The sequence below is a fragment of the Bos indicus genome, chromosome 1, assembly GCF_029378745.1.
Source record: "Bos indicus isolate NIAB-ARS_2022 breed Sahiwal x Tharparkar chromosome 1, NIAB-ARS_B.indTharparkar_mat_pri_1.0, whole genome shotgun sequence".
Lineage (NCBI taxonomy): Eukaryota > Metazoa > Chordata > Mammalia > Artiodactyla > Bovidae > Bos > Bos indicus.
The window spans coordinates 54,784,895-54,805,355 of record NC_091760.1 but is presented as its reverse complement, the minus strand read 5'-3'; the positions used below and the strand labels follow the sequence as shown (position 1 = coordinate 54,805,355).

The following is a 20,461-nucleotide window of genomic DNA, read 5'->3' as shown; positions in this document are numbered from 1 at the left end:
TTGAAAAAACTAATCTAAACAAAATAAAATGCATGTATAAATATTTGGCTTTATTTTAATTAAATATAAAGTATAGAAGTGAAGCACCTAATTTTCTTCAAGATATGTTATTTAAATTTCATACAAATAAATATGTTATGGATCTTTTTAACGTAAAGCAAGAGTGAAATTAAAAAAATAAAATTTCTTTTCAACGTAGGTGATCAACCTATAAATTCTGTCTCAAAACTAATAAACTTCACATCCTCAGCTGAAGAAATAGTGACATGCAGATGAATCATCAGATATTGTCTTTCTTGCTTAACAAACAGGGAAACAAATTGATAACATTGGTGTGGGTGAATTTCTCAGGGAATAATACCTGTTTTAACTACTGTAGCTATCATAAGGCACAGTGGCTAGAATTTGGCTATTTGATGGCTATCCTGAGTCTTTTTAAGAATTTTTATTTATTTATTTGGCTGTGCTGGGTCTTAGTTGTAGCATGTGGAATCTTTAGTTGAGGCATGTGGAATCCAATTCCCTGACCAGGGATCAAATCTGGTCCCCCAGCACTGGGAGAGCCAAATCTTAGCCACTAGACCACTGGGTAAGTCCTGGAATTCTGAGCCTTTAAGTCATCTTGAATGTATGTCTATTTCAGGGAAGATGGATAGTAACTTTGGGGTGAAATGTAGAATGAAAAGCGTAATGTTGAGATTTAAGAGGAAACAAATTTTAATATGTCAACTTACTAAATAGAAATTTTCCTGAGGAATGTGAGGACTATGTTGCTTGTGAATGTGATCTGAAAATTCAGACATAATTGATCCTACTGTAGAATTAGCAGTGAGTTAATCATTGTTAATGCCTCATTATTATCCTGGAAAGAATTTAATTTGGATTGTCATCATTTAAGGTGAATTTTATACAATATATATCAAGTAGTGAACGCTAAATCATGTTACCATGGAATATAATGGGGCTGTTAAAAATAATGATGTAATTTTACTTATATGAAAGCTATCTGACACATATTAAGTAAAAGAGAAACTTCTAAAATAGCTCCAAGATTTACTTCACTCTGTTTTCTAATTGAATCTTAATGTATATTGTAGACTTTATCAGTTAGCTTTTGCACTTAAATAAACCATCCCCCAAAACAGACATTGAAAACTGTCAATGGGTAGTCTTTTGGAGCTGGACTGTTTAGCTTCAGGACACCTCACTTATGCTCTGGAGAGTATAGGCTACTTGGTTTAGGGAGACTCCTACTTATAAATGTGGAAGTCAGTTCCATGGCAGCTGGGCAGTGACCACAGAAGTTTCACCATCTCACAGACTGGCAGAAGCTCCTTCCCATAATAGAGGGTTCCCTGTAGGAAGTCTCAATACATAAGCTCTTTTTAACCCTTTGCCTAAGTCACATTTTCCATTTTCCAGCTGGCCAAAGCTAGTCACATAGTGAAGCATTATATGAGAGAGGGAGGGGTCTTCCCAAGGGAGGAATGTAGAGAGCTGTAAGCTAATCAGGGTCATTATCACTAATCCTACCACAGGAACTCATGTGCATTAATACAAAATTGAAAATACCCCAGTTTTTACTTTCATTGGTTAAAGTTTGAGAAAAAAAAATTTTTTTGAGAAACTGCATTGTTGTGAACTACAGTTCTTCTTTTGTATGATTAGACTCTTTGAATCTCTGCAAAGGAAACTTAGAAGCACTGTGGTCCCAAGTCAAAGTCCATTTGAGCAGAAGTCCAGTCTGGAAGTGAGAGTAGGTACAACAAATGTGATTCTTTAACCTTCATTTTAATTTTTTGAACAGAAAATTCATTCACATAGTTCAACATTCGAGATACCAGAGAATGAAAAGCCTCAGTCTTCTATTCACTGGGTTCTTTACCAGAGAGAATCAATGTTTGAGTCTCTTAAATGACCTTCTAGAGATGTCTTATGTATATGTATGGGAACATTTGTATATCAGATCAGATCTGATCAGTCGCTCAGTTGTGTCCGACTCTTTGCGACCCCATGAATCGCAGCATATATTCCCTTTCAAATATGATTTAGAACCCTTAGTCTAGCTCCTAGTCAGACTCTCAGGAAACCAGGAGAAAGAAGGCAAAGTGCCATGTGTTCTGTCTTTTGTAAAGTGTTACAAGTGAATTAACAAGTAATTGACAATGAGTGTGGCTTTAGAGCTAACTCTCTTGCGACTACATGGACTGTAGCCTGCCAAACTCCTCTGCTAATGGGATCTCCAAGGCAAGAATACTGGAATCTGTTGCAGTTTCCTTCTCCAGGGAATCTTCCTGACTTAGGAATTGAACCCTCATCTCCTGTGTTGCCATGCGGATTCTTTACCACTGAGCCACCGGGGAAGTCCATTATTAATCTATAATACTAAGCATTCACTAGTTAGGGAAAGAGATTAGCAACTTGGTGCAAATACACTTGACATTCTGCTATTTATCATCTACTGTATGAAGGCTTCCCTGGTGGCTCAGAGGTTAAAGCGTCTGCCTGCAATGCAGGAGACCTGGGTTCGATCCCTGGGTTGGGAAGATCCCCTGGAGAAGGAAATGGCAACCCACTCCAGTATTCTTGCCTGGAGAATCCCATGGACAGAGGAGCCTGGTGGGCTACAGTCCACGGGGTTGCAAAGAGTTGGACACGACTGAGCGACTTCACTTTTACTATGAAGGTATATTAGTGAATATATGACCAAAGTTAGAAATTATCTAGCATTAAAGTGACCTTAAATTTAAAGAAAGAGGAGGTTTTCTAAAAAGCCCACACTTTCATGTTAGCAAAATGTACCATGCAGTAATTGTTCCATAGAGTTAAAGTTTATTCCTCTTTTTTAAAAGTGATCTTGTCCTTCAAGTTAGATGGTGGTGTATGAGGTAATGAAATGCTCAGTTGTCTATTTGTTGTGTATAAATGTGTGATACTGAGACAGCTCAAGGATCTTTTCCACGTTTGCTATTGGATTATGATTCCCCATGCCTGATAGATAGCAGATATTAAATAATTATGTCTTTAATGTGTGAAGGAGTAGCTTATACATAAAAAAATCAAGTGATATTTAAGCAGACTAGTTTTCACAATCTTCACTTTTTCCCCACTAGATATGAGTAACAGCAAAAGAGGGAGGTATCATGAAGATGTTTAACTATGAAATGTAGTCATTCATAGAATTTCCACAGGTTGCTAATCTCAGAAAGACAAAGCATTTATCTGTAGTCTTCTTCAGCTTCCCTTAATTTTAAAGGCATAGTAAAAAGTCAGAACTCCTGGAGTGTGAAGTCAGGTGTCCCTTAGGAAGCATCACAACAAAAAAACCTAGTGGAAATGACAGAATCCCAGCTGGGCTACTTCAGATCCTAAAAGATGATGCTGTTAAAGTGCTACAGTCAGTATGTCAGTAAATTTGGAAAACTCAGCAGTGGCCACAGGATTGGAAAAGGTCAGTTTTCATTCCACTCCCAAAGAAGGGCAATGCCAAATAATGTTCAAACCACCATACAATTGCCCTCATTTCACGTGCTGGCAAGGTAATGCTCAAAATCTTTCAAGCTAGGCTTCAGCAGTATATGAAACAAGAACTTCCAGATGTACAAGGTGGGTTTAAAAAAGACAGAGGAACCAGAGATCAAATTGCCAACAGTCACTGGACCAAGGAGAAAGCAGGGAATTCCAGAAAAACTTCTACTTCTGCTCCATTGATAACGTTAAAGCCTTCGTGTGGATCACTACAAACTATGGAAAATTCTTAGAGTTAGGAATACCAGACCACCTTTCCAGTCTTCTGAGAAACCTGAATGCATGTGAAGAAACAACAGTTAGAATTGGACATGGAACAACAGAGTGGCTCCAAACTGGGAAAGGAGTGTGATAAGGCTATACATTGTCACCCTGGTTATTTAGCTTCTATGCAGAGTACATCATGGGAAATGCTGGGCTGGATGAATCACAAGCTGCAATCAAGATTGCCGGAAGAAATATCAAGAACCTCAGATATGCAGATGATACCACTCTAATGGCAGAAAGTAAAGAGGAACTAAAGAGCCTCTTGATGAGGGTGAAAGAGAAGAGTGAAAAAGCTGGCTTGAAACTCAACATTCAAAAAACGAAGAGTGTGGCATCTGGTTCCGTCTCTTCATGGCAAATAGAAGGGGAGAAAGTGGAAACAATGACAGATTTTCTTTTCTTGGGCTCCAAAATCACTGTGAATGGTGACTGCAGCCATGAAATTAAAAGATGCTTGCTCCTTGGAAGGAAAGCTATGATAAACCTAGACACTATATTAGAAAGCAGAGCCATCACCTTGCCGACAAAGGTCTGCATAGTGAAAGCTGTGGTTTTCCCAGTGTTCGGATGTGAGAGTTGGACCATAAAGAAGGCTGAGTGGGTAAGAATTGATGCTTTCAATTTGTGGTGCTGAAGAAGACTCTTGAGAGTCCCTTGGAAGCAAGGAGATCAAACCAGTCAAACCTGAAGAAAATAAACCCTGAATATAATTGGAAGGACTGATGCTGAAGCTGAAGCTTCAATACTTTGGCCACTTGATGTGAAGAGCCAGTCACTGGAAAAGACCCTGATGCTGGTAAAGATTGAAGGCAAAAGGAGAAGAGGGTGGCAGAGGATGAGTTGGTTAGATAGCATCACCAACTTAATGGACTTGAATTTGAGCGAGCTCCAGGAGATAGTGGAGGATAGAGGAGCCTGACTTGCTGTAGTCCATTAGGTTGCAAGGAGTCAGACAGGACTTAGTGACTAAACAACAGGAATAAAAGAATATTGATGTTGAAGTTAAACAGTGCAGTGATCAGATTCTGGTTTCACCACTTAACCGCTGTGAAGAAATGGCGTGCTCCTTACCCTTCCTCATCAGCAAAAGGACCCCTATGTTTCCTTTTTTTTTTTTTTAATTGGAGGATAATTACTATACAATATTGTATTGGCTTCTGCCACACAGCAGTGTGAATCAGTCACAAGTAGAACACTGATGTTTCTTACCAGGCTGGGTTTTGCTTTGTGAGAGAATGTCTGTAAAAAAATAGCTTGCAGAAAACAGATCCTAAATAGTAAATATTAGCTGTTGTTATTTTTAGTAGACAGGTGAGAAGGTGTGTAAAAGGAAGGAGAGCAGGCACCAGTATCAGGCAGGAACCTTGGAAAATGATAAAGAATTTATAGCAGGAACTGAGATAGCTCTTTGTTACCTCCAGTAGCAGTTTTCTCCACAATGTCCTGACTGTCAAATAAGTAATTTTAAGCTTTTTCCCTTATTTCACTCTCCAGCTTGAAATCTCTTTATCTCCCTCTGCTAGTATCTTAATAGGAAGTTCATGTCTGTTCATAATCTGTTTTTTTTTTTTTTTTCAAATTTCCCAGGGTGAAGCCTCCACTGCTGCTGCCTGGCACTGCAGATGGTCTTTTCTTTGGCCACTTCTCGGCTGGAGTCCCACCTTGTCCTGTCATCCCCACTCCTGTTTCCCAGTCCTCCCCCGAATCGAATAGCAGTGTCCTCCCACATTAAGAGTTGAGAGCTGCTTTTCATGTTTTCTGAAATTCTTTTCTGTAATTTAACTTTGCATTAGCAGTATCACTTGTCTTTTCAATAAGAGTGTTTCCTCAAGGTAGTGATTGTTCTATTTCTTGGTGTCCAACTGAGATGCTAATATCTGTAATTTATGTTTCTTAGAGAATTCTGAAAAAGAAGTCTGCAGGTCCAATTACCCCTTTACTGATAATTTTGATAATGCATCTAAGGAATTAGGACTTTTTAAATCTAAAAACCACATGGGTCTGAGGTTCCCTCACCTATTACTGCCTTAAGTACTGTTTTCTCCAAGTGAGTTTTCCGCTGTCATATTCTATCAGTATTTCAGGAGCGCCCCCTACTGGGCAAATGGCTTCTGGATGACATCTGTTAACCTGAAATTTAGGGGGAGTCTAATTTCTCTGTACCAAAGTTTCAGTCTACAAGCAAAGACAGGATGCTTAAAGCAATGACGCAACCCCAGTGTAAATTAGTAGTGTTTTTTTTCCTTCCTAATCCCTCTGTCCCTTGGCTCTTGATGACTTTTAAAATGGAACAGTATTAAAATAATGTCTTTGAAGCACATGGATTCCTGTCCTTGTTTAATTGTCTTGGCTTCAAGAGTTTACTCAAGTAAATCCAGGGTTCCATTCTTACATTGCACTTTTAGCCCCCTAGGATTATGTAGGCAATTAAGCTATCCTTCCAAGAGTTCTAAATACTCATTAACATTATTAATCATTTTTAACATAACAAGTTCTGATATCCTCTGGGAAATGCTGTGTACTGCATTAGAGTGTCTTATGTCAGCTCTCCTACAAGGATAGGGCCATATACTTCAGCTGCTGCTGCTGCTGCTAAGTCGCTTCAGTCGTGTTCGACTGTGCGACCCCATAGGTGGCAGCCCACCAGGCTCCTCCGTCCCTGGGATTCTCCAGGCAAGAACACTGGAGTGGGTTGCCATTTCCTTCTCCAATGCATGAAGGTGAAAAGTCAAAGTGAAGTCGCTCAGTCGTGTCTGACTCCCAGCGATCCCATGGACTTCAGCCTACCAAGCTCCTCTGTCCATGGAATTTTCCAGGCAACAGTGCTGGAGTGGGGTGCCATTGCCTTCTCCAATATACTTCAGCTCTGTTGTCAAATATGCCAAAGCTAAAACTTTGCTGTTGGTGGGATAACGACTTTAGGTTTTAGGTACACTTTCATGGCTTCATAAACTACTTAAGACCCACTCTGGATATGGTTCTCTTTTAAATGAAATTACTTTAAGCATAATTGAGCATAAAAATGTTCAGTGACTAGAATCAAATTAAATTGGAAAATTAGATTAAGTCATATACCACTGCTAATAGCAACAGATACTCACATGGTCCTTCACACCACAGCCCTCCTCCCCCTCATTTACTGATAAGAAGCTGAAGCTCAGAAAAGTTAAGTATAATAATTTATCCTAGAAAACAAAACAAAAACAAAAACAAAACAAAACAAAAAAAAGATAAAAACAAAACAACAACAACAAAAAATTTATCCTAGGTCACCCAACCATAAATGGTAGAACCACCATTCAAATCCCAGGAGGCTGTGAAACCAGTTATTTCTGTTAAAAAGTGTTCTAGAAGAGAGAATATCTGTTTGTGTGATAAGTTACTGATATTAAGATACCTCTATAGTTTCAAATGTATTATACAAAGTTATTAGGGAGGCTGTTGGTCACCTTATCTTTTAAGCAGAGACCGTGAGCAGTTATTCCTCTAATGAAATTAATTTAATTAAAAATCTCTTGTTCATGGGCTTGGTTATAAAATCTCTGCAAATAAACACATTTGGATGTGCTAACTGACCATGCTAGGTGTTAAGTTTCTATTACATACACTTAACTAGAGGTGAGGTTGAACAGTTGTACAACTCTTCCACACTCAGTGTCACATTAGCACAGGTCTTCCTACTGCTTACTCTAATGCTGTAATTCAGATCTTAGGGCATGCAGAGTTTTATAGATAACTTGCTTTTTAAAACACCCAATTTCCATATTTCTTTATTTCGTTATTTTAGGAGATTATGAGAAGGCGATGGCACCCCACTCCAGTACTCTTGCCTGGAAAATCCCATGGATGGAGGAGCCTGCTAGGCTGCAGTCCATGGAGTCTCAAAGAGTCAGACACGACTGAGCGACTTCACTTTCACTTTTCACTTTCATGCATTGGAGAAGGAAATGGCAACCCACTCCAGTGTTCTTGCCTGGAGAATCCCAGGGACGGGGCAGGAGGTGGGGGGGGAGGGGCCCTCGTGGGCTGCAGTCTCTGGGGTCTCACAGAGTCGGACACGACTGAAGCAACTTAGTAGCACAGGAACTATAGTAACATTTTGTCATTCATGTCTCGTGTAAGAGTGAGTGAAGTCGCTCAGTCGTGTCCGACTCTTTGCGACCTCATGGACTATAGCCTAACCAGGTTCCTCCGTCCATGGGATTTTCCAGGCAGGAATACTGGAGTGGGTTGCCATTTCCTTCTCCAGGAGATCTTCCCGACCCAGGGATTGAACCCAGGTCTCCCGCATTGTAGGCAGACGCTTTACCGTCTAAGCCACCAGGGAAGAGTGGTCTTGTGTAAAGAGAGTAGTTAAAAAATTGTATTACCCTATTGTTTTGTAATATCACGCAGCCAGTAAAGACGATTGAACTGTACACACTACCTGCCACCAGCACTACCGTCTCCACCTCCATGGCCACTGTTATTAGTAGCAAACATTTGCTTGGCATCTGGTTGGACTTAGGCAGTGTTCTGGCCTTCCTGGTGGCTCAGACGTTAAAGCGTCTGCCTGCAATGTGGGACACCTGGTGGGTTCAGTCCCTGGGTCGGAAAGATCCCCTGGAGAAGGCAATGGCAACCCACTCCGGTACTCTTGCCTGGAAAATTCCATGGACAGAGGAGCCTGGTAGGCTACAGTCCATCGGGTTGCAAAGAGTTGGACATGACTGAGCGACTTCACTTTTCACTTTAGGCAAAGTTCTAAGCTCATCGTGTACGTGAACTCATTTAATCTATCTCTGAAAGGATATGCAGGAAACTGATCATTGTGGTTCCTCTGGAAAGGGAGTCAGAGCAACTAGAGTCTGACCTAGAGATTTAGTTTCCACTGAATCCCTTTTTATTGGTTTGAAATTAACATACACATTGAATTGAACATTTATTTTAATGTAATGATAACTTCATTAGTACTAAAATAATATGAAAGTAAAAATTGAACATAAGTGGAAAAACAGCAAGTAGCTCATATTCACTATGGCTGCAAATTGTTGTTTTTAAGAAATATTTTATTGTTGTTGTTGTTCAGTTGCTCACTTGGGTCCAACTCTTTGTGACCACATGGACTGCACACCAGGCTTCCCTGTCCTTTACTATCTCCTGGAGCTTGCTCAAACTCATGTCCACTGAATCAGTGATGCCATTCAACCATCTCATCCTCTGTCACTCCCTTCTCCTCCTGCCTTCAGTCTTTGCCAGCATCAGGGTCTTTTCCAGTGAGTCAGCTCTTTACATCAGGTGGCCAAAATATTGAAGCTTCAGCATCAGTCCTTCCAGTGAATACTCAGGGTTGATTTCCTTTAGAATGACTGGTTTGATCTCCTTGCTGTCCAAGGGACTCTCAAGAGTCTACTTCAGCACCACAGTTCGAAGGCATCATTTCTTCAGTGCTCAGCCTTTTTTATTGTCCAGCTCTCACATCCATACATGACTGCTGGAAAAACCATAGCTTTGACTATACGGACCTTTGTAGGCAAAGTAATAATCTCTGCTTTTTAATACACTGTCTAGGTTTGTCATAGCTTTCCTTCCAAGGAGCAAGCATCTTTTAATTTCAAGGCTGCAGTCACCATCCACAGTGATTTTGGAGCCCAAGAAAATAAAGTCTGTCACTCTTTCCACTTTTTCCCCATCTAGATTTAGCTCCCCTCTTTCTTCCTATTTCCACTGTGCATAAGCACCTTCCACATCCTCCAGTGTTTTTAATAACACTGTATCATAATATCAGATCAATAGTTAATATTCACATTATTATGAATATAAAAATGCCATTCACAGCACAACCACATAGAAAATTATAATTACTTTTCTTTATGCCATTTTCTGTTTTTTCCTGAAGTCGATTTTTCTTGTTTGTTTCTTTTTTAACTGGTGGCATTTCTGTACCCTTGGAAAACTAGTATGGAATAAGAGTTACACAAAAGTCTCTGGAGTCCGATTGCCTGGGATTCAGCTGCAGTGCTCCTGCTTACTAGCTGTGTTGACCCACCTAGTTAATTGGCTTTGCCTTCTTTTTCTTATCTGTAAAATAGGGGCAATACATACATCCATTGCATAAGGTTCAGACACAGTGTGCTTGGAAGAGTGTCTGCCCATAGAAAGCATTCCATAAATGTTATCTGTTATTAATTGCTAATTCAACCTCGACACTCTGGATTTGTATGTTTCTGAATATACAGGCTCACAGCAGTGAGTCTGTCAATTTCATCTTTGGGGAAATGTCTCCCAGATTCTTCCAACCTGCCCCACAAATAAGTATTCACCCAATCTAGGACAGTGCAAATTCTTATTCAGGATTTCCTCTGATAAAATAAAATTCACATTGTATTGCAAGACAAGACAGATTTAACATAAAATTTTTCTTTTTGGGGGCGTCCTCCCTTCCAGACCTCCTTAGGAGATAACTTTCCTAAACTTCCTTTTTTATCTCATTAAGGATCCCACCTCCTGGGGAGATAAACCTTTCTTCTTAATCTTGTAAGGGGCCATGAGTGACCCACAAGCCACTCCTCACTTTCTACCTGTAGACCTGGATTGTATAAACTGTGCTTATGTACAGCGCTCTGTCTCAGAAATTTAGGTAACTGTGCTTTGACTTCTAATGAGCGGAAGAGTTCTCAGAGGTTTCTGAGAGGTTGCTCCCAGGTTATAACCCTCAGTTTGAATAGAATAAGATTTTCCATTTCTTTCTTAAATCAGCTGATTAAGTTTCTTGTCACCATCTTTTACCTTCATCTTTCTTTTTTCTTTTTTATTTTGGAAATAATTTATTTCTTTTCCTCCCAAAACTATGAAAATTTACACAAAAAAAATCAAAGTTTACACGCTGCTCAGTTCAGACTGAGAGTGCAAGAGGTGAGAGCCTGGACCACAGTGGCCACTGAGTGTTCACCTGCAGGTAAACACTGACATCTGAAAAGAAGCTCCCCAGCTCTGTGCTCCTGCCTTCAGAGATGCTGCGGGTCTTCATGCCATCTCACACCACACTCCTGGGTCATTAGGTCACCAGGATGATACAGAGGTTTTTTGGGTTTGGGCATTATGGATTTTTTTTCTTTTTCTTTTCTTTTTTTTTGCCCTCCTGCTAGAAAATGAAATTTTCAGTTCATTTCTAAGAAATAAATTGGTCAATAAATTCATTTTGTTCTGCTTCTCCTTTCCACAAAGCTTCATATTCAATGCGATACCCTTCAGGCTGCATTCTTTTCTGCTGTTAGTGCCTGGAGTTGTTGCTATTGGTCTTCTCTCTATCTTGCTATAGATCTCAGCAAGTTCTGAGCACCAGTGGCCTTCATCTTCTCATTTTCTGCTTCTTTTGCAAGTTGGTCAACAAGCTCAATTAAACCACCAGTTATTTTCTAAAATTGGCCCACTTTGTCCACAAAGTCCTTGCACTCTTCCTTGAGCTCTCTGGCCTGCTGGGTAACCTCTGGGTCCAATACCGGCTGCTTGTTCAGCTCATCCAAGTGCAGCCCTGCTTCACCCAGGATGTCCTTGGCTCGCTCTCCAGTCAGGCAGCCAGCGCCCCCCTGGCAGCCTCAGCCACTGCTGTGACTACAGGACCCGGCTACCTCCCTGCTTTTTGGCTTTGGTCTCTTGTGTTCTGGACTCCATTTATTCCTCTTTGTTAGCCTGACTGTTTTTTAATGAAGCATATCTTACAGCTTCTTGAGAAGGAGTTTTGGGGGAGTAAATTTTTTTAAAGGAAATTGCATGTTAGAAAATGTCCATTTTCTATCCTAATGCTAAGTAATAGTTTTATTGGATATATAATTCTAAAAGAAAAGTAATTTCTCTTCAGATTTGTGAAGGCATTTTTTCATTGTCTTCTTGTCTCCAGGATTGCTCTTGAGAGGTCTAAAGCTATTCTAATTCCTACCCTTAAATATGACTCTACTCCTCCTTTTCTAGAATATAGGGTCTTCACTTTGACTCCAGTTTTCAAAAATTTTACAGTGTAATTTTTAAATTTTTTTCTGAAATATAGTTGCCTTACTACAGTGATGTATAATTAAGTTTTAAAAGAAATGTGTGGATTCTTCTTTTCCATAAAATATAACTCACTTTCTGTATCATTCTGCTCTGTGCTTTTTTTTCACTAAATGTATCCTCAAATCTCAGACTATCAGCTTTCCAGTCCATACTGGAAAGCCTGTCTTATAAAGGATGGCAATATACTCTTAGAGCAAGCTCCGGCCTCAGTGATGGTGGGGTTATATCAGTTAGTTCAGTCGCTCAGTCATGTCCAACTCTTTGCGACCCCATGGACTGCAGCATGCCAGGCTTCCCTGTCCATCACCAACTCCCAAAGCTTGCTCAAACTCATGTCCATCGAGTTGGTGATGCCATCTAACCATCTCATCCTCTGTCATCCCCTTTTCGTCCTGCCTTCAATCTTTCCAGACATCAGGGTCTTTTCTTCAAATTAGGTGGCCAAAGTCTTGGAGCTTCAACCTCAGCATCAGTCCTTCCAGTGAATATTTAGGACTGATCTCCTTTAGGATGGACTGGTTGGATCTCCTGGACTCTTAAGACTCTTTTCCAACACCACAGTTCCAAAGCATCAATTCTTCAGTGCTCAGCTTTCTTTATGGTCCAACTCTCACATCCATACATGACTACTGGAAAAACCATAGCTTTGACTAAGGGTTATATGCTATGCTAAGTCACTTCAGTTGTGTCCGACTCTATGTGACCCCATAGACGGCAGCCCACCAGGCTCCCCTGTCCCTGGGATTCTCCAGGCAAGAACCCTGGAGTGGGTTGCCATTTCCTTCTCCAGTGCATGAAAGTGAAAAGTGAAAGCGAAGTCGCTCAGTCGTGTCCGACTCTTAGCGACCCCATGGACTGCAGCCTACCAGGCTCCTCCGTCCATGGGATTCTCGAGGCAAGAGTACTGGAGTGGGGTGCCATTGCCTTCTCCGAGGGGTTATATGGGTACCTTTAAATAATTTTTAAATGTTTAATATATTTAGTGGAAAAAAGAATGAACAAATTGTACACAATAAATATGTGCAGTTATTTGTCTATCAATAATACCTCTATAAAGCTTTAAAAATAATGTAGGAATTTTGGGCTTACTTCAGATCAGACTTGATTTTATTGCCACTGCTTTTGCCTTGAATATGACTAAGAGCCTGCATAAGGATATAAATGCCTGTGGTGGTTTAGTTGCTAAGTAGTGTCCAACTCTTGCCACCCCATAGACTGTAGCCTGCCAGGTTCCTCTGTCCATGGGATTCTTCAGGCAAGAATACTGGAGTAATGGAATCTGAGTCTCCTACATTGCAGGCAGACTTCTTACCGACTGAGCTATGAGGGAAGCCCCATATAAATGCCTGTTCTGCCTTTTTTTTTTTTTTTTTTTTTGACTTTTTCTTTTTTGCCATTGCTTTCCTTTTGTATCCCTTGAAGGAATCTTTTAAAATTGTTCATTTAATTACAGTCGCTTAAAGCCACACATAAACTGCAGAAAATTTCAGTAGGCTGAGAGTACTACTGCTGATCTCACAAGCTGTCTGTCATACTGAGCATAGGTAACAATGCCAACCTGAATATTGAGGTGCTAGTGGTAAATAGTGGTAAAGAATCTGCCTGCCAGTACAGGAGACATAAGAGACTCGGGTTCAATTCCTGGGTCGGGAAGATCCCCTAGAGAAGGGAATGGCAACCCACTGCAGTATTCTTGCCTGGAGAATCCCATGGATAGAGGAGCTTGGCAGGCTATGTTCCATAGGGTCGCAAAGAGCTGGACATGACTGAAGCAATTTAGCATGGACACATGGACAGCTCCTGTTAAAAATAAAAATTCTAAAATTTTATACCTATACCCGATTGGATTGTTTTGCACACATCCAGAGGCAAACATCTTACTTTGAAGAAAGATCCTCTAGAATACCCTATTCTTCTGGCATATAATTATGGCAGGTTCCCCCCAAAATTATAATATTCCTGGTATATGCATGCTTTTTATCTTTCTATCTCAAACTGTTTTCACATATTTTCTCTCTCAGATCTTCACACCTGGTATTTTTAACAGGTTATGAAGCCTTTGTTTTTTGAGAGTAATTAACACATGTATTGAATCTTAACGTGTATAAGGCTAGTACTGTGAATAGTGCTGAGTTGCTTCACTCATGTCTGACTCTTTGCAACGCTATGGACTGTAGCCCACCAGGCTCCTCTGTCCATGGGATTCTCTCCATGAGCTCTTCCAGGGAACCTTCCCAACCCAGGGACTGAACCCGAGTTTCTTATGACTCCTCCCTTGAGAGGTGGATTCTTTACCACTAGCTCCACTTGGGAAGCCCTGTGCTAGTACCATAATGTTTCTTAAATTTTAATGTACATTGAAATAACCTGGATTTTTTTTTTTTTTTAGTACTGATTCTGATTGAATATGTCTGGGATGAGGGCTATGGTTCTGCATTTCTAATAAGCTCCCAGGTGATGGCAATGATGTTGGTCTATGCAGCACACAGAGTTCTACAGTCAGAATGTAAAGAGGTGCATAATCTGATCTCCACTTTTAAAGGATTTATGATGTAGCCAGGGATGAGTATGGACATGAATAGAACACCCAAGATTTATGTAATTGTGATACAGCTCTTCTTTTTTAGTGTCTTTTTTGTCCTATTCTCCTCAAGTCACCTAATTTTACCTAACTTCTTGGATGGTAGCAGCATGTTCCATGTGTTCAAAACTCACCGGCATTCTCTTAATGTACCCTCTCTCAGATTTTCCCTTTGAGAATTAACATTAGTCTATTATTTAAAAATATGTTAGCATATATTAATGTCTAATCCCTCTCAGATATTATATGGAAATTTGTACCAGGTTGTCTGATGACATAAGCCAGAAGTTTATATGGTAGAAGATAGTATGAGAACTATGCACATGCTGGAAAATAGACTGTGAGATAGTACTTGGAGCTGGGAAAAATCTGCCATGTAGTTCTGTGATTCAATATTCAGGATCTGTGGGCTTCCCTGATGGCTCAGCTGGTTAAGAATCCGCCTGCAATGCAGGAGACCTGGGTTCAATCCCTGGGTTGGGAAGATCTCCTGGAGAAGGGAATGGCTACCCGCTCCAGTATTCTGGCCTGGAGAATTCCATGGACTGTATAGTCCATGGGGTCACAAAGAGTCGGACATGACTGAGCGCCTTTCATTTCAGTTATATACATAGCATGGTCCCAGAAAGTAAACATTCTCTGAATGAGTGGTACGGTGGGACTGATAGACAGGGAACAAAAATGCAATAAAGGAGCTCTGTTAACCTCGAAATGGACTCATGAAAGGATTAATCATCAATGATAAATGTTCATGATCCCCAAAGAGCTGAATGTGTTGTGCTATTCTGAGCAAATTTCATCGATCACTGTTGAGCCACAACAGCTATCCATCTATTATGCTGACTGGTGAAGCTCTGCACCCGCCGAGGTCAGCTTTATGACTTGCTCAGCTCCAGATTGCCACAGTGGCTGTTGCACCATCACTATCTCCAAGCATCCTTCTCTTCATCGTAATTGTCAACATGAAAACAAATGCACTCGCTGCTTCTTCATGAGAAATGAAAAAGAGAAATACGGTGGCATGGTTCTTTCTCTCCAGGTTTGTCTGCCAAATTTAACTGAGCAATTGAATATAGGTTTTCAAGTCTAATCAATTACTGAATACTGATTGAGTACCAACTTTTTGAAAGCACTTTGTTGGGTCCCTGGGAAACATGAAGATTAGGCTTCCCACCTTCACATAGCTTACATTATAGTTGTTTTGATAATATATATAACTTTTTGAAAAATCTGTTGTGAGCAATTGACCAAGTTATTTTTTCACCTTTGTGTTTCCCTACCTAGGAAAAAGCGTAAGTTAGTCTCACAGTCATGTCCAACTCTTTGGGATCCCATGGACTGTAGCCTGCCCAACTCCTCTGTCCATGGTATTCTCCAGGCAATAACACTCAAGTGAGTAGCCATTTCCTTCTCCAGGGGATCTCCCCAAACCAGGGATCAAACCCAGGTCACCTGGATTATAATCAGATTCTTTACCAACTGAGCCACTAGGGAAGTCCAGGAAAAGTGACTGGTAAACAGAGATTGCAAAAATGTTACTGAAGAATGGTAATTAAATGATGAAATTAAGCAACAGTTTTGGGCAACAATGAAGTACTGTCACAGGACATGATACAACTAACTTTAAAATGAGCTTTGTGTACAGTGATATAGGAATCACATTTCTCAAAACTGGGTCCACAGCTTTGCTTCAAGAATATTTTCTTTTCTGTAGATACATGAGAGATACACATGAGTAATTTATATTCAGTTCTCATGTTTGTATCTATTTGACAATATAATTAAGTGATTTAAAGTAATGTTAGGGGCCCTCAGAAATGTTACTCTTTTAATCAAATATTATTCAATGTCATGTATGGATCTTATTTGAATTCTCTTTCAAATAAGCTGTAAAGTATTCTAAAAATTATGGAAGTGTTAGTTGCTCAGTCATATCTAACTCTGTGTACCCCTGTTCAACTGTAACCCACCAGGCTCCTCTGTCCATGGAATTGTCCAGGCTAGAATACTGGAGTGGGTTGCCATTCCCTTCTCTAGGGGAATCTTCCCTTCTCCAGGGGATCTTCCCAACCCAGGTATTGAACCCGGGTCTCCTGCATTGCAGGTGGATTCTTTACTGGCTGAGCCACCAGGGAAGCCCAATCTAAATAATGACTGGATAGTTCATGATCCTAAGAAGTCATTGTTATTATTTTTCAGGTGTGATTGTTTTCTTTTTTAAAAATGTTTACTTATTTGGCTGTGTCAGGTCTCTAGTTGCAGCATGCAGTTCTTTCATTGCTGTGCAGATTCTCTAGTTGTGGAGCTTGGGCTTAGTTGCTGCTCAGCATGTGGGATCTTAGTTCCCCACCAGGGATCAAACCCATGTCCCCTGAATTGCAAGGTGAATTCTTAACCACTGGACTGCCAGAAAAGTCCAGATTGTTTCTTTTTAAAAAGGATTCTTATCTTTTAAAAATACATACTGAAATAGCTATGAATGAGATGGTGTAGTATCTGGGATCTTCTCTGAAATAATCCAGGGGGTAAATTGATAGTGGGGCTTCCCTGGTGGCTCAGTGATAAAGAATTTGCCTGCCAAGCAGAGATTTTGATTTCCCATGGATCAGAAAGATCCCCTGGAGAAGGACATAGCAACTCACTCCAATATTCTTGCCTAGGAAGTCCCATTGACAGAGGAGCCTGACGGGTTACAATACAGGGTGTCCCAAAGACGATTTAGCGACTAAATAATGATGAAAAATGGATAGTATGTGGAGGTACAGATTGTGGTAGCTAAAATGATGGTTTCCCAAAGATGTCTGTGTCCTAATCCCCAGAAGTTAAGGTAGTAGATGGAATTAAGATTGCTAATCAGTTGACCTTAAGATTATCCTGGATTAACCATTTGGACTCAGTGTAATCACAAGAGTTCTTAGATGTGGAAGAGAGAGGTAGAGTCAGAGTCAGACTGATGCAGTGTGATGAAGAATTGACTGGTCATTGCTAACTTGAAGATGGAAGTGAGCCATACACCAAGGAAGGTGAGCAGCCTCTAGAGTCTGGAGTGGGTGAGTGAGTAGATTCTCATAAAGTGTCTTGAGGAAGGAACTCAGTCTGGTGACAGCACCATGATTTGAGCCCTGTGAGACTCATTTTGGGTTTCTGACTTCCAGAACTGTAAGATAATAAATTTGTCTTGTTTTAAGGCTGGCATAACCCTGATAGCAAAGTTAGAGTGTTTCCGTCTATCACCACTTTGCTTTGAATTTTTGTTTTTGCTTTTTAGTCATAAATGGTTGCTGAATTTGGTCAATTGTTTTTTTTTTTTTTTTTCTGTATTTGTTGAGATGATAATTTTTATCTGTCTCTCTCTCTTTTTGATTTTCAACTGTTAAACCTTCCTTGTATTCTTAGAATAACTCCAATTAGATTATGATATAGAATTCTTTTTATATATTGCTGATTATAATTTGCTTTTCTTTTTTTTAATTTTCTTTTCTTTTATTAAGTATTTTTATATGTATTTTTGTGAAAGCACTATGCTGGTCTTATAAAATGACTTGGGACACATTCTATCTTTCTCTGTTATTCAGGAACAGTGTGTAATATTACTATGTATCTTACCATATAGTTGTTCAGTATGGTTTTGGGGAGGGTACAAGTGCTAGAAATTCCTATGTGTTGTTGTTTAGTCACTAAGTCCTGTCTGACTCTTTGTGACCCCATGAACTGCAGCACGCCAGGCACTGTCTCCAGGAATTTTCTCAAACTCATGTCCATTAAATCGGTGATGCCATCCAACCATCTCATCCTCTGTCACCTCCTTCTCCTCCTGCCCTCAATCTTTCCCAGCATCAGGAGAAAGATTCCAATTTCTCATTTTTCCAAAGAGAAAAGGACTTTAGCTCTTGCCATCAGATGGCCAAAGTATTGGAGCTTCAGTTTCAGCATCAGTCCTTCCACTGAATATTCAGGATTGATTTCCTTCAGGATTGACTGGTTTGATCCCCTTGCTGTCCAAGGGACTCTCAGGAGTCTTCTCCAGAACCACAATTCAAAAGCATCAAATCTTCGGCACTCCGTCTTCTTTATGGTCCAACTCTAACGTCCACGCTGCTGCTGCTGCTAAGTCGCTTCAGTCATGTCCGACTCTGTGCGACCCCATAGATGGCAGCCCACCAGGCTCCTCTGTCCACAGGATTCTCTAGGCAAGAATACTGGAGTGGGTTGCCATTTGCTCCTCCATCTAACATCCATAGCTTTGACCATATGGACTTTTGTCGGCAAGTCATGTCTCAGCTTTTTAATATGCTGTCTAGGTTCCTGCCTGGAGAATCCCAGGGACAGTGGAGCCTGGTGGGCTGCCGTCTATGGGGTCGCACAGAGTCAGACACGACTTAAGCGACTTAGCAGCAGCAGCAGCAGGTATGTCATAGCTTTCTTTCCAAGGAGCAAGCATCTTTTAATTTCATGGGTGCAGTCACCAACTGCAGTGATTTTGGAGCCCAATCGAAATAAAATCTGTCACTATTTGCACTTTTCCCCCTTCTATTTGCCATGAAGTGATGGGAACAGATGCCATGATCTTTGCTTTTTTGATGCTGAATTTCAAGCCAGCTTTTTCAGTCCCTTCTTTCATTCTCATCAAGAGGCTTTTTAGTTCCTCTTCGCTTTCCGCCATAAGATTGGTATTGTTTGCATATCCAAGGTTGTTGATATTTCTCCTGGCAGTCTTGTTTCCAGCTTGTCATTTATCCAGTCCAGCATTTCACATGGTGTACTCTGCATATAAGCTAAGGAAAAGACTCTTGAGGGTCCCTTGGACAGCACGGAGATCAAACCAGTCAATCCTTAAGGAAATCAACCCTGAATATTATTCATTGAAAAGACTGATGCTGAAGCTGAAGCTTCAATACTTTGGCCATTTGATGCAAAGAGCTGACTCATTGGAAAAGAACCTGATGCTGGGAAAGATTGATGGCAAGAGGAGAAGGGGAGAAAGAGGATGAGATGGTTGGATGACATCACCAACTTAGCGGAGCCAACTCTGGGAGATAGTGAAGGACAGGGAAGCCTGGCATGCTGCGGTCCATGAAACTGCAAAGAGTCAGACTTGACTGAGCAACTGAACAGCAACAATAACAAAGCAGGATGACAATATACAGCCTGTCATACTCCTTTCCCAATTTGGGAGTCCATTGTTCCATGTCCGGTTCTAACTGTTGCTTCTTGACTTGCATACAGGTTTCTCAGGAGACAGGTAAGATGGTCTGATATTTCCATCTCTTTAGGAATTTTCCGCAGTTTGTTGTGATCCATACAGTCAAAGGCTTTAGCATAATCAGTGAAACATAAATAGATGTTTTCCTGGAATTCCCTTACTTTCTCTATGATCCAGTGCATGTTGTCAATTTGATCTTTGGTTCCTCTGCCTTTTCTAAATCCAGCTTGTACATCTGGAAGTTCTTGGCTTACATTCTATTCCGGTCCTTGGCTCTTTGTGACCCCATGGACTGTAGCAGGCCTGGCTCCTCTGTCCAAGGAATTTCCCAGGGAACAATACTGAAGTGGGTTGCTATTTCTTACTCCAGGGGATCTTCTTGACCCAAGGATTGAACCTGCGTCTCCTTTGTCTCTTGCTTTGGCAGGAGGATTCTTTATCAACTGTGCAACTTGGGAAGCCCAGAAATTCCTATAGTGCTGTATTTTCACTATTGGTTTTTTAAATACTTATTTATATTTTAATAGTTAATTAGGGTTTACATTATGCATCTATAACTTGTCCCAGTTTACCTTGAATTAATATATAACTTAAGTTATGTGTAATGTCACAATCATATAACCGTATCATACTACTTACTTCACTTATTCTTTGTAGTGTTATTGTTACATATTTTAAAGCTATTTATGTTGTAATCCCCCAAATACAGTATTATAATATTTGTATTAAACTCTCCATCATCTTTTAAAAAATAGCATTTCCAGTACTCTTCATTTTTCTTCCTTAAGAACTAAGTTTCTATCTGGTGTCATTGCCCTTTTGTCTGAAAAAGTTTCATCAGCACTTACTGC

At 40.4% G+C, this 20,461-nt stretch overlaps 1 pseudogene; it reads right to left on the bottom strand.

The window, feature by feature from the left end:
• Positions 1 to 10,945: 10,945 nt before the first annotated feature.
• Positions 10,946 to 14,547, bottom strand: LOC139186578 (intraflagellar transport protein 20 homolog pseudogene; annotated as a pseudogene).
• Between the last annotated feature and the right edge of the window lie 5,914 nt (positions 14,548 to 20,461).